This window comes from Sciurus vulgaris (assembly GCF_902686455.1).
Source record: "Sciurus vulgaris genome assembly, chromosome: 18".
In the NCBI taxonomy this organism is placed as follows: domain Eukaryota; kingdom Metazoa; phylum Chordata; class Mammalia; order Rodentia; family Sciuridae; genus Sciurus; species Sciurus vulgaris.
The window spans coordinates 35947416-35961356 of NC_136479.1; the positions used below are offsets into that span (position 1 = coordinate 35947416).

The 13941-nt window shown below is 43.3% G+C and overlaps 1 protein-coding gene across 6 annotated transcripts in view; it reads left to right on the forward strand.

Moving 5' to 3' along the window:
• GTF2I (general transcription factor IIi) overlaps nucleotides 1–13941 on the forward strand; it is a 94935-nt gene that overhangs the window by 8498 nt on the left and 72496 nt on the right. For 2 of the 6 annotated variants that reach the window (XM_079120724.1, XM_079120716.1), the window contains exons 1-4: nucleotides 9034–9367; nucleotides 12959–12983; nucleotides 13088–13151; nucleotides 13301–13442. The exons of 2 other annotated variants lie outside the window; for them this stretch is intronic. The gene's annotated coding sequence lies outside the window, so the exon portion shown is untranslated. Of the gene's footprint in view, nucleotides 1–9033; nucleotides 9368–12368; nucleotides 12984–13087; nucleotides 13152–13300; nucleotides 13443–13941 lie in introns of those variants that run through there. 2 more of the 6 variants (XM_079120725.1, XM_079120721.1) reach the window with 2 other exon arrangements.

Genomic DNA, 13941 nt, shown 5'->3' on the forward strand with positions numbered 1-13941 from the left:
GTGAATACGTTATCTGAGTTGTGATACTTCATACCTTCCTGTTAAGTATTGGTAAAAGAGAGCCTCTGAATGAATACCAGCCTGATGTAATTCCGTGTGGGAAATACCTGTTGAACCTGTGGAGATAAGCTCTTAGGAATGCAAATTGAAATGTTCCTGTGTTATATAAGCAAGGGCTGTAGAAATCCTGGGAGCTACAGGTCCAGATCTGGTCTCTGGTGACCTGAGCTTACCCAGCATATTTGTTGTCCCCAATCAGACGTTGCTGAGACTGTCTCAGAGTGCGGAGAGGGTGGGGAGGCCTGCAAGTGCTTGGGAATCGAGTCACAGGTGAATCTTGGCACAGAGCACAATGCATTTAAAGAACTTTTTTAGAAGTCTCCTTCTCAGAGGCAGAAGTGACAGATTTTGATTCATTTTAAACTAGTCCAAGAATAGAAAAATGCTACTTTAAAAGTAACCGGGTCTCTGTGGGAGGTCGTCAGAGCTGCAGAGGGCAGTTGAGTTGGAACACCCACACAGCTAGTCATGTTTTGGGGGTTTGTGAGGTTGCTGTTCCCAGGCCCCAGCAGTCCTGTGGTGAAGCTCTGTGAGGATGGCATCTCAGGGTCGAGGAGAGCAGTGCTGGCCCACCTGAAAACAGCCGTCACAGTTCTGACCCAGAACTAGGCCTGCAGGTCCAATTCCTGTGCTTTTTTTTTTTGGCAGGGGGGTGTTACTGGGGATTGAACCCAGGGTGCTTTACCCCTGAGCACATCCCCAATCCTTGTTGTTTTTTATTTTGAGACAGGGCTTCACTGAGTTGCTGAGGCTGGCTTTGAACTTGCAGCCCTCCACGTCACTGAGAATTACAGGCATGGGCTACCATGCTTGGCTTTCGTCTTTTCTTAAAATCCAAGAAAAAATCCCAGCCCATTTCCAGCTTCTCTGCTTAGCTCATACAGACAGATTGCAACCAGTGTCTCCCTTCCTCCCGGTTCTGGCAGCCTACCTGTGGTCACAGGTGCAGGATGCTGACTGGGATGAGGTGAGTGGTAGGGTGCTTGCCGAGCACGCTCAAGGCCCTGGCTTTGGGTCCCAGCACCTGGAAGAGTCACCCAGGGCCACGCACGTGTGAGGCAAGTGCAGTACCATTGCGCTATAGTGCAACCCTTGGAGAAAATTTTAATTAGCTTGGCACTTAGGTACTTAGTGTTTTAAAAAGTGATTTTTTTTGTGGAACTGGGAGCCTAGTATACAAGCTCTTGCTGTCCCACTGAGCTACATCCCCATTCTTTCAAAATTATTTTGAAACTTTTTTAAACTTGCAAAACAGGGACCAGAACAGCGAAGGAACAAAAATTGCCATGTGTCCTTTAGAGGTTCTCATTCAGGCTTTGCCAGGTGTCTCGGTGGTGAATGTTCTGGAAGCCGTGGAGCCAGTCCAGGCTGGCGTTTCCACCCACTTTCTTGTTCTGCAGTTTGCTTTATTATTCGTGCATTTATTTAGCAGTACTGGGTACTGAGCCAGGGGCACTCAGCTGCTGCCCTATGTCCTCAGTCCTTTTTTATTTGTTTTAAATTTTGAGACAGGGTTTTGCTAAGTTGCCCTGCGTGACTTTGAATTTGGGATCCTCCTGCATCAGCCTCCCAAGGAGCCGCCTTTGGGGCCTGGCTCATGTGCTTTTGTGTTACCCTCCGGACCTCTGAGGGCTGTAGGGCAGGCAGTTTATAGAACGGCCCTGACCTTGAGGGCGTCCACTTCTTTCTCATGATTAGACTCCCCTCAGCATTTTGGGATGGGATTGTTAGTGTTTTCCTTTTGTTCTGTGAGATAGAGACTCGAGTTAGCTCCTTGGTTGAGATAGTATGTGTCCTGTTTCCCTTGGTTAATGAGTATTTCGTGTGGTGTTGGATTGTAATGACCACATTTGTCTTGTCTTTTTCCTCATTAGACTTGAGGAATCCTACTTCTTTTTCTCTGAGAGCAGGGAATTTTGGGGGGTGGTGGTGAAGGTCAGTGCATGGACTTAAATCCCATTGTGTTACAGTCTGAGTCCTGGAACTGCTGTGTTTCTAAAACTTAAGTATTGTACATAACGAGGTTTGACAAAATGTCTAAAATGGGATTGAGTTTTCCATGGTTTGACCTTGAGAACTTGAGGAATTGAGCATCTGGAAGATCTGGATTTTTTTTTTTTTTTTTTTTTTTTAATAAAAAGAGTCCTCCAGCATTTATTTTCATCTGGTAGCAGTATCATAAGGGTAATCAAAACAATACAAACAAATGCTTTAGAAATATATTCCCAGCAAGGACACCTTAAAAAAAAAAATCTAGCTTTCTTTGTAATTGCTCACTTCATTGATCATTTGAGACACTTCGTAGCAAAGTAGTATTATTTCCCTTTATCATGATTCCCCACTACCCCCCCCCCCCCGCCCACCCGCCCGCCCCACAAGGTTGTTTTCTTGACTTTGTTTAAGAATGCATCTTGGACTAGGGCTGTAGCTCAGTGGTGGAGCGCTTGCCTGGCATGTGTGAAGCACTGGGTTGGAGTCTCAGCACCACATATAAACTAAATAAATTTCATTAACAACTAAAACATGTTAAAAAAAAGAATGCATCTCTTCTGCATCTTCTAATACAAGGTTCGCGTAGTCATCAAAACCAATAACACAGCCCTCTGTCCGAATGTTCACTTGCTCATAGAGCCACACCTGCATCCGGCATCTGTTTTGGAAGTATCTAAAGATGAGGTTGATGGGCTGCACCATCACTTTCTGCACTTTCTGGCCTCAGCCACCATACGCCATGGTGCAGTCTTGAAGACCACACCAGCCAGCACATCACCTCAGGTGGCAACTTCCAGAATTGGTAGATGATGGATTCTAAAGGATTAAGGGGCTGTGAAGTAACTCTGTGGTAGAGCCCTTGCCTAGCATGCAGCAGGCCCAGCGTACCATCCTAGCACCACAAAAAAGATTTTGGACAATTGACGTTAACAAGTTCCTCGCGGTGGAACTTGGGGCCGGGTGCTAGGCAAGACTCCAGCAGAGCCAGGGCGCCTCCTTTTGGCTGTTCTTAGGGGGAGGGGGTGAGAAGTCTAGTTTTGTAAATTGTCCCGCAGATGTCAGCTTTTTATAATAAACTTTAAGATAGCAAGTTAATTTCTTTCCTGTCACTCAAAAGACAAACCAGTAGGATCAATGAACTACCTTAAGCATATTTTAAAATTTAAAAAAATTATTCAAAAACATTCTACAAAAGTTCCCGAAGGGACATAGAAGGGAAGGGATGGAAGTATGTTAAAAAAAAAAAAAAAAAAAAAAACAAAAAAAAAACAAAAGAACAAAAAACCTGTTAAATGTAATGTGTACCAACATGTGAGGGATGACTGTTTCCTTCTTTTAGTAATTAGTAATTATAGGTAGAACCAAGAGCTGGCTATTAAATACCATTAATTCCAGAGGGAAAAATATTTTCAGCAGCCTAAAAAATTGCTAGAATATAGTGTTACATGTGATAACCTAAACTAATTTTAATGAGCCAGGCACAGTGGCGCATGTCTATAATACCAGCTGCTCTGGAGGCTGAGGCAGGAGAAGGATCACGAGTTCAAAGCCAGCCTCAGCAACTCAGTGAGACGCTGTCTCTAAACAAAATATAGAGGCCAAGGATATGGCTCAGGTTAAGCACCCTGGGTTCAATCCCTGGTACCAAAAAACAACCCCCCCCCAAAAAAAAAAAAAAAAACAAAACAACTAATCTTAATGATACTAGAACTTTTTAGGATAACATCTGCTGACTAGAGTTAGATCCTTTTCATTTTAGGAAAAAATATGGAGCATTGTAGATGATGAATTTTTTTTTTTTTTGCCCTGCTGGGGATCGAACCCAGGGCCTTGTGCTTGCAGGGCAAGCACTCTACCAACTGAGCTATCTCCCCAGCCCTATAGATGATGAATTTTAAGTTTTTCTTTTGGTGCTCATCATTTTGAAGAAACTACATTATTTAATAAAAGGTTTAAATTTTTTAAAACTCTTAAGTTGCATTTAACTTTCTCATAGAATTAACTGATACCATAAGTTATTTTATTCTCACTAGTGATGTTTCAGTTAGTGGAGACATTCAAGAATATTTTTGTTGAAACTTGGATTTAGTGATGCTTAATAAATTGATTTGGGGTAAAATTTAAGTTTTATAGTTTTGCAAAAAGTGACTAGACACTAGATCTTGAAGAATGAAGACAACTCGAAGACACCAGAGAACCAAGGCAGTGATGGCCTGCCTTCTACGTCGATCCAGGAAAAGGAATGTCACCAGCGCAGGAATGTAATCTACTTTTTTAGGGAATAGAAATCAGAACCTTAAATTTGAATGAGATTTTTCTAGCAAAAATTTCCTCTCCCCATTTTTTAAACCCTTAAACCGGTTGAATATTTATGGAATTTTGAATATTGTTACCTGTCTTAAATAGTATCTGTTGTCTTCTCTGTGTGGACAGTATCTTAGTGATAGGTATCTCAATGATAGGTATCTTATCTTAATTTTGAAGATATTGTCATTGTTAATTGAGAAAAGTATCAAGTTCTGATAGTGTTATAGTGAAAAAAATTAGATATTTATGATTTTTATAGTGTTGAAGTTTATCTCCATATTTAAGTAAGTAGGCAAATAGATCTTAATTGCTTATTATGAGTAAAAATAACAAAACTTAGCAATCTGCAGAACTTCGTGCAGAAGAAAATATAGTCATGATGTCTGGACCATTTGAATGAGTTTTCTTCTAGTTGCAGTGGGTCTTCAGCTTTAGGTGGTGAGTACAAGATTTTACTAACTGGAATTGCTGTTGAAACTCATGGCTGTCTCTCATTATTAATGGGCATAACTTTGACAGTTGCCTGTCAGCTGTGTTTTGCGACATATGTGATGTGTTCATCTATGTGATTGGTCTGACATTCATAATTTTTTCCTTGAACCAAATTCCTTTTTCAAAAATTCTTTTTAGCCAATCTCAAAAAGCCAAAGGACGAATGATATCGCTAATAAGTGGAGGATGACACATAATGGGGGGGAGGGAAGGGTTAGTGTTAGGGTTAGAGTTAGGGTTAGGGAGGGGGGCAAGTATGGAGGAAGGAAGTACTGTATAGAGGGTAAAGAGGGGTGGGAGGGGTGGGGGGAAGGGAAAAATAACAGAATGAATCAAACATTACTCTATGTAAATTTATGATTACACAAATGGTATGCCTTTATGCCATGTACAAACAGAGAAACAACATGTATCCCATTTGTTTACAATAAAAAAAAATAGAGAAAAAAATAAATTAACAAAAACAAAGATAAAAATCTAAAAAAAAATAAATAAATAAAGGATCATGTCCACCTTAAAAAAAAAAAATTCTTTTTAGATGTACATGACATGACAGTAGTGTATTTGGACATTATACATATATGGAGTATATCTTTATAGAATATAATTTATGTTGATATATTAAAGTACTTTTCAGTGTCCACTGTAATGTTTGCCTTATGAACAAAAAGGAAATGTACTTGGTTGCAGCTGTGATGAGCTGCCATTAATTTATTACTTAAGGATTGCTTAGTATACATTTCTAATCACTAAATTATTTACCTCGGGTTCATTCTTTTTTTTTTTTAAATCTGCCTTTTATTATTTTGCATGAAATAGGCAATTTGGAAATGGAGATGTGGATTCTAATTCATTTTGTAAAAATGATATGTAACATAGCAAGACTGCTCATCTTTCTGGAGTGGGCTTACTTGTTTATAAAATACTAGAACAAAGAGGTAGATTTAGATTGTTGTAAATTTGAATTGGAAAAATGCTGTTTGAAAATAATATATGCCAAAGAAATAGAGCATGAAAGTTTAATGAATTAAAAGAAGATCAGGGATTAAAAGAAGATCAGGGTCATGTGAAACTTGTTTTGAGGAAGAAATATATTGAAAATTAGAAGAATTTTAGAGAACAGCATGTTCACAAATATTAAGAACCTCAGCTGTTGTTAGTGATGATGGTGTGTGAAGATCTTCAAGAGCTCTTTTCCTTTCACTCATAAAATACTTTTTTTTTTGATGCGTTCAGTAGTAACAGCAAGGATCAGTAAAGCAGAAGTATAGACAGACAAGAAAACTTATACGGAATTACTTATTGGCTTGTTTTGAGGTACAGCAGATCAGAACAGCAAGGACACAGATAACCCTAACCCTGAATTTGATCTCCAACAAGAAACAGCAGCATTTTGAGGGGTGGCTGGGGTCTGTTTCAGAGACACAAGAAGTCCCTGCATCCATCGAACAGCGCGGACCAGAGTAAGATGGAAACGGACGGCAGTCAGTTAGGCTCACGGCGGAACTCACAGGAGAATGAAAGAGCAGGGAGATGAAGCCCGAAGTGCAAACGTTCCTATGGAAAAGTGGAGGCCGCTGCGTGAAGGGACAGACGCTGCAGACCCAGGGGTGACTCCAGCAGCCCCTCCTTGTCCCCGTCTTGCTTTCTGGAGTTTCCGTCCCCGCGGTCAGCTGTGGTCTGGAGTCATTAAATGGAAAATTTCAGAAACAAAAGTTGTTACGCTTGAAGTTTGGTGCAGTACTGGGTGTTGCGAGGCCGCCTCCCGCGCCCGGGGACCCATCCCGCTGCGCAGCGCTGCCTGGGCCACCGGCAGGTGTTGGTGCTGTGTCCAGGTGACTCTTGCTTTACCTGAACCATGGCCCGCAAGCTCAAGAGCACCGACGGGGGCAGTCTGGGTGCACTGAAGCAGCGAAGCCGTTCAGTAGTAACAGCAAGGATCAGTAAAGCAGAAGTAAAGCTTCGGTTGAGCGAAAGGGTGAAGGTCCTGGACCTGATCAGGAAAGAGCAGAAGTCCTACGCGCAGGAGGCCAAGATCTACGGGAAGAACGAGTCCTCCGTCCGTGAGATCGTGAAGAAGGAAAAGGAAATCCGCCCCTGTGTCGCCGTCGGCCCCCCCCCCCCCCCAACGTCAAGGTCGCGGCCACGGTGCGGGACAAGCGCCTGGTGAAGGTGGAGAAGGCGCCGAGCGTGTGGGTGGAGGCCGTGCGCGGCCAGCTTGTCCCCCTGGACGGCAGCGCCGCAAGGCTCTGAGCCTGTACCGCGAGCTCGGCGGCGCGGGGCCCGAGAGGAGGCCCTTCAAGGCCAGCAAGGGATGGCTGCACAGGTTCAGGAGCAGGTTCGGTCTGCAGGGCAGCCAGGGTGCGGGAGAGGCCGCGCCTGCCCCCGAGGAGGGGGCCGCCGCGTGTCCGGCGGGCGAGGGGAGGCAGTGGGTTAAGGATGAAGATGCGTCCAAAGCCGGGCGTGCGTTGTGATGCGAGAGGCAGGAGAGGGGTGAGTACGGTGCTGGGTGATGTGCCGAGAGCGGCCAGGGTCCCGTAGCCCACGGCGGGGGACTGAGCGTTGACCTCCACCGTGCCCGGGTCCTGCTTTACCATGAGTATGCGAGAGGACGAAAGAAGAGGACGTGTCGGGTTTGGACCATGGGGAGTTGCAGGCGTGCGCTGGGGTCCTGGGACACCTCCCCTGTTGATAAGGGGGGACTACTATGTTTTTTGTGTGCCCGTCTTGGTTTTTCATCACTTTCCTCATGATGGCAGTGCCCTGCTCTGCCCTCTAGTCCACAGGGCTCCAGGTAGCCTGTCAATCACAGCGTATCCTGTGCAGTCTTGTTATGAGTGGTAATAATTGGGCTTTAGGTAGACTGGAGACACATGTTCAGATCTGTTGTAGAAAAAAGTAGCAGGAAGATGCAATAGTCTTGCTTGGGATCACAGTACAGGAAGGAGTGCGGTAAGCTTAAAGATGCACGCAGCTGTTGTGTCTGTCTTGGGGAGGAACTCTGTCTGCAGAAGTGCGGTCCTATAGGGAAGCAATGGAGAAGGGTCTGATGATGTGTTTTGTGCTCTTGGATGGCACTAGGTGGGTCTGGGCAGCCTTGAGATATAGTTACATGAAGTCATAGATTTTCCCTTTTTCACTTGAGTTGGCTTGAAATGGGAATATATTATCCTGAAATCTAAGATATAAAGAATATGGAGGTTCTCAATTGATGGGGTCAGTCATTCTTACTGAAATAACCAAGAATGTTCTAAAATTATAAAACAAAACTTGCATGAAAATACCAAGAAATCACCAAGACAGGAATTTTTAAGGGAAGACTGATACTAAGAGGAAAATGAGCCAGGCGCCATGGCGTATGCCTATAATACCAGCGACTTGGGAAGAAACCGAGGCAGGAGGATTGCAAAACCAGCCTTAGCAGCTTAGCAAGGCCCAGAACAACTGTGAGACAGTGTCACAAAATAAAAATAAAAGAACTGGGAACGTGACTTATTGGTTGAGTGTCCCGGGGTCCAATCCCCACTACCAAAAAATAATTTTAAAAAAGAATAAAAATAAATGAAAGAAAAAGTGGAGTTGTGGCTCAGTGGTGAGCATGTGCTTAGCATGTATGGGACTCTACCTCAGTCCCCAGTGCTGTGTGCATACACCCACACCCGCAGGAGAAAGTGGGAACTCGGGTAACGGAAATGGGAATTATTTTTACCACACCAACTCATTTTGAAAGCTTTGTGGGGTGAGAGGCACAGAAGTCAAGGATTAGAGCCTGCACAAAATTCTTGGGTCAGGGAGAAGACTCTTCTCTGCAAGAAGGTAAGACCCCAAATAAACATGTCAACCTGCTTTAGTGTTTGTGGTGTGGGACAACATGTCCTTGGATTTTGGTGATTCTAGGCTGGTAGTGTTCCCAGACACTTGGAGGACTTGCTTTCATTCTAGACATTTTTTTTTCCCCCCTGTGCTGGGGACCAAACCCAGGGCCTCATGTGTGTACCAGGCAGGTACCTCCTCCCCACGTGTATGTGTATGTATATAGGGCTATGTGTATGTGCACACAGTACATGCATGCATATGCACTCACACGTGTGTGTGTGTGTGTGTGTGTATATATATATACATTTTTTTTTTTTTTAGCTTAAAATGACCACATGGAAATAAAGATACAGGCATACATGGGAATAAATATTGAGGTGTGTACAGGAATCACCTGAAGCAGCAGCAATAGATGTGTAGAGACTTGAGATTTTGGAATTACCAGAGACTATAATTACCCTTATTTATGTTTGGAAAAATAGGACAGGTTTGAAAATCTTTAGGAAATAGCAAACTATAATATATGATGTGGCAACAAATAGAAATCCTAGAAATGAAAATCACAAGCAAAATTAACAACCTGATGGTTTGTTTTAACAACAGAGTAACACAGATGAAGAAAGAATTAGTGAAATGGAAATTAAATCAGAAGAAATATGGTTCAGTATAGAGAGGAAAACATGCGAAAAGACAGAAGAGGGTAAGAGACTTAACAGGACAAAGTGAGAACTAACATTTAATCTGAGTCTCAGTAGGTCAAGAAGTAGAAAATAGCAAGTCTCTGAGAGAGAATATTTGAGTTTCTCATATCTGAAGAAGGTCATATAATGAATGAAGAGAAATTCACACCCTTGACACACAGTGCAGCTATATAAAACCAAAGACAGTGTATTTTAAAAATAATACAGTGAGTGTGGGGAGTGTCTTCCAGAGAGACTGTAATGACTTGTTGGTGGCTGCAATGGACGCCAGGATACAACCAAGCCAAAAGATGATGGACTCGGTCACCTCCATGGGCTAAAAGGAAATAATCCTTCACCAGGTTTCTATTCAGGAAAAGAATTTTTAGCAAACAAAAATAGAGTTTTTTACCAGGAGGAATTCCAAAGAATAAGCTTCAGGCAGAATGAAATTTGAGGTACAAGAAAGAACAAGCAAAGAATGTCATAAATATGTTTTAAAATCTGAAATGAAAATTAAATTGTTTAAAGAAAAAGTGTTGCATTAAAATATAGATACACAAAACTGAGTAATTAATAAGTTGTATCTACTAATAATTGTCAGAACTAAAAGAAGAAATAAGGATTGGAAATTACTGACAATTAACTGACAGTTTGTATAAATAATTTAGTTGTCATCAGCACCAGTTTGGTACGGGGCTTAGGACCTAAGTAGCAGTTGAGATGTCCAAGGAGAAATACAAATGTGAAGAAGAGATTCGTGTGTGTAGTAGTCATGAGGCATTTTTAGTGACTAGGGTCATAGTCTCCAGAATGTTCATGGGACTGATACTTCATATGTTTAAACGATCATTTCTAAAAACAAAAACGATCATTTCTGCCGGCAATACAAAATTTTTGGCATCTCAGGAACTATGAAGATGTTCATGTTATTTCAGTATAGAGAATTTAAGAATGTGGCAATAAAAAGGCCCAGGTGGCCTCCCTGAGATGTGGGGCCTTGGGCATACCGTTCTGCTGGGCTGCTGTGGGCTGTGAAGTGGCACTCCCTGTGTGCGGTGGGGAGAAGGTGCAGACTGCTCCCGGAGGCAAGCTCTGTACCCTGAGTGGCTTTGGCCTTTGGGATTTTAATTGATACAGAGAATCCGTGTTGCTGGTGTTGCATGTGGACTTTCCCCTTTAGCATGCCATAAAACATTTGTTCTTTTCTCAGGAGTCTGTCCATTTGGTCGTTTTCTTTAGGGGTCCTCTTGGACCAGGAATCCTGGGGTTGACCATGAAGAGGTCACCTGGAACTGGGCTGGACTCTGCTGGCCTGTGGGCCCTTGTTAATGGATCATTTCACAACAGCTGCCACCAGATGGCTCTAGGGGTCATGAGGATTTTTATAAATGTATTAGATAAAGTTAAATCTCAGTAGTAATCTGTCTAATAGAGCGTCCTGTGTTGGTGAAAGTGTTCCATGTGTAGGTACATGTGGCTTCTGAACACTTACACGTGGCCGGTGCTACTGAGCAATGGTACTGTTACTGAATCTTAATTTAAACCTGACTAACTGAAGTGGCGGTCAGCAGACAAATCTGGTCACTCGTCTCTTTCGGGTTGTGTTTTGAGGACTGATTTTCTGCCTTACAGAGTGAGACTCTTGCAAGCTGCACAGTGAGGCGACGAGTACCTTGCGTTAGACACTCAGGAGCTGAAAGCCTGACGCTGTGCTGACTGAATTGTCTCAGTTCAGGTTGTACATGGACACAATACCTTTATTATTTATTTTTATGTTTTGCCGAGGATCAGACCCAGTGCCTCACACATGCTAGGCAAGAGTGCTACCACTGATCGCCACCCCCAGCCCTTTGTTCCCTTTCTGTATTTGTTTATTTATTCATTTACGTTTTTGGTACCAGGAATTGAACTCCGGTGTGCTTAACCACTGAGCCACATCCTCAGACCTCTTTATTTTTTATTTAGAGACAGGTTGTCACTAAGTTGCTGAGGGCCCCGCTAAGTTGCTGAGGCTGACTTTGAACTTGAGATCTTTCTGCCTCAGTCTCCCCAGCTGCTGGGGTTACAGGCCCCTTTCTATATTGAAAACACAGACTTGCCCAGGCTGGCCTGGAACTTGCAGTACTCCTGCCTCAGTCTCGCTAGTAGCTGGGATCACAAATTAGAGACCACTGTGCCTGACTAGGATTCATCTTTTTGTTTTTAAGATTTTATAGAATACACAAACAATTTCATTCATTTTTCCTTTTTGTTCCAAGGAGTCACTACTGATGGAGTTCAGAAGTTAAGTCATGGTAGATGCATTCCTTGTGAATGCAAAATAAATGCCCCATTTTTCTTGCTTTAAATTTTTGTTTCATTGGCTCTTCTCTTATTTTTGGCAAACCCAGAGCCTCGCACATGCTAGGCAAGTGCTCTGCCACTGTGCTACATCCTCAGCCCTTTTTATTTATTTTATTTTGAGACGGCCTCACTGAATTGTCCAGCCTGGACTCCAGTTTGCAGAGCCTGCCTCAGTCTCCTGAATTGCTGGGACTACAGGAGTGTGCCACCTGGCCTGGCCAGCCTCTTGTTTTCTACCAGCGAGCTGCATTCCCAGCTCAGACCTTTTCTTTTTTTTTTTTTGGTGCGGGGGTGGTACTGGGGATTGAACTCTGGGGCACTCCACCACTGGGCCACACCCCCAGCTCTTTTTTATATTTTATTTAGAGACGGTCTCACTGAGTTGCTTAGCACCTCATTTTTGCTGAGGCTGGCTTTGAATTTGTGATCCTCCTGCCTCAGCTTCTCAAACCACTCAACGCAGTCCTTTTTGTTTTGAGATAGAGTTGCTAAGTTACCCAGGCTGGCCTCAAACTGGTGATCTTACACGTGCGAGCCACCTTGAGGCGGACCTCTTGTATTTTACGTTGAGAGTGCATTCATAAAGGTCAGAGGTGAAGGAAATTCCCTGGTAAGTGACTGACCTGGCTTCTGTCTGCACAAGGGGCTGAGCAGCATGCCGGCCCTTCTGGCTTTGGCTCTAGGAGGACCAGAGCATGTGCCTGCTGCTGTGCCCTCTGGGGAATGCTGTCTGCTGGCAGATTCTTTCTGGAAAGGGAGAAGGGGAAATATAGTTGCCAGGTGAGGAGTGTTGGAACGTTCCATGAACGGTCTCCCCTGACCCTTGTCCACCTCTTGGCATGGGCCAGGAGCAGCCCACTGGAGTTGGCACTTTCCCTCTTAAGTGTGGCTTTGCCATCTTGCCTGAAAGGCTCCAGTGATGAAACTGGACTGCCTGTTGGCTATTGGTGTGGCTTTGTCCCCTTCCTGTCGCACTGCAGTGACACCATGACAGCTATGTGGCAGTTTAAGAGAGAAGGGGGACAGCAGTAGGTGGAAGATCGTCCTGATTTTACGTCCTGACTGGTGGTGGCTGTGTGACTCGGAGAATCATCGTGTTTGTAAAACGAGGACACATCGCCCTTTTCTCCTGCTGGGAGATTGAAGAAGTGAGATCATGAATAAATATGTTTTTAGCAATGATGGCAGTATATTCTAAGCAAATGTCTTATGGAAAAGCAACAGGCCTTTGTTGTCTGTTTTGACTGAACCATATTTTAATACAGATTTCCTTAGACTTGTTTTTTTTTTGTTTTCTTTTTTTGCGGTACTGGGGATCAAACTCAGGGCCTTGCAAGGCAAGCACTCTACCAGCTGAGCTACCTCCCCAGCCCCCTTAGACTTGTTTATCCAAGAGAAGAACGCAGCCTCGGCTCTCAGGGAAGGTGCCTCTCCGCAATCTAGCCACTCGCCTGTTTGGTAAAGCATTTTCTGATTCTGCCTCCAGTCATCCAGTGCACCCATTTCCAGAAAGCAGAATCTTGTTTTGAAAAACAAAATTACTTCTGTTAGTTCACAGATATGGGAGAATAAGTGTAAGTTGATTTTTATTTCTTGTTTATTTGCAGTATTGGGGATTAAACCCAGGAGGACTCCACTGCCAAGACACATCCACAGTTCTTATTTTTTCTCAAGTCTTGTTATGTTGCCAGGGCTGGCCTTGAACTCAAGATCTTCCTGTCTCAGCCTTCCAAGTCCCTGGGATTACATGTGTGCACCATCGCACCTGATTTTTATTATAAAGCTGTATTTCCTAAGTATGTGTTCTTCAGGACTTGTTCAGGCCTAAGTCTGGCTTGGCAGTTAATTCTTTTGGTAGCAGCTGTTAAATCTAGATTGCAGAGTCAGGAAAACAACTCATCCTCTTGAACAGCAGGGGGCATTTGCATGTGTGCAGGCAAAGGAGTATGCATGCTTGGAGCCCGGCAAGTGCTCTGAATGCTGGTTTTTTGGTTTAGGGTATTCAGGTGTTTTCAGTGAGCCAGTGTACTTGCAGAGATGTTTTTAGATTCCCATTTATGTTTCTAAAATTTTTCCATCATCCTTATATATTAAGTTCATTTTATCACTTGCTCTGCTAAATTGGTTAATTCAACTAAATTGAAAGGGGTATTTTTTTAACAACTGTCTTATTTGCTTACAGTTTATAGGAAACCAGATTTTAAAACTTTGTTTCAGATTTTGCCTTTGAGTGTGTTTATGTGGGTTT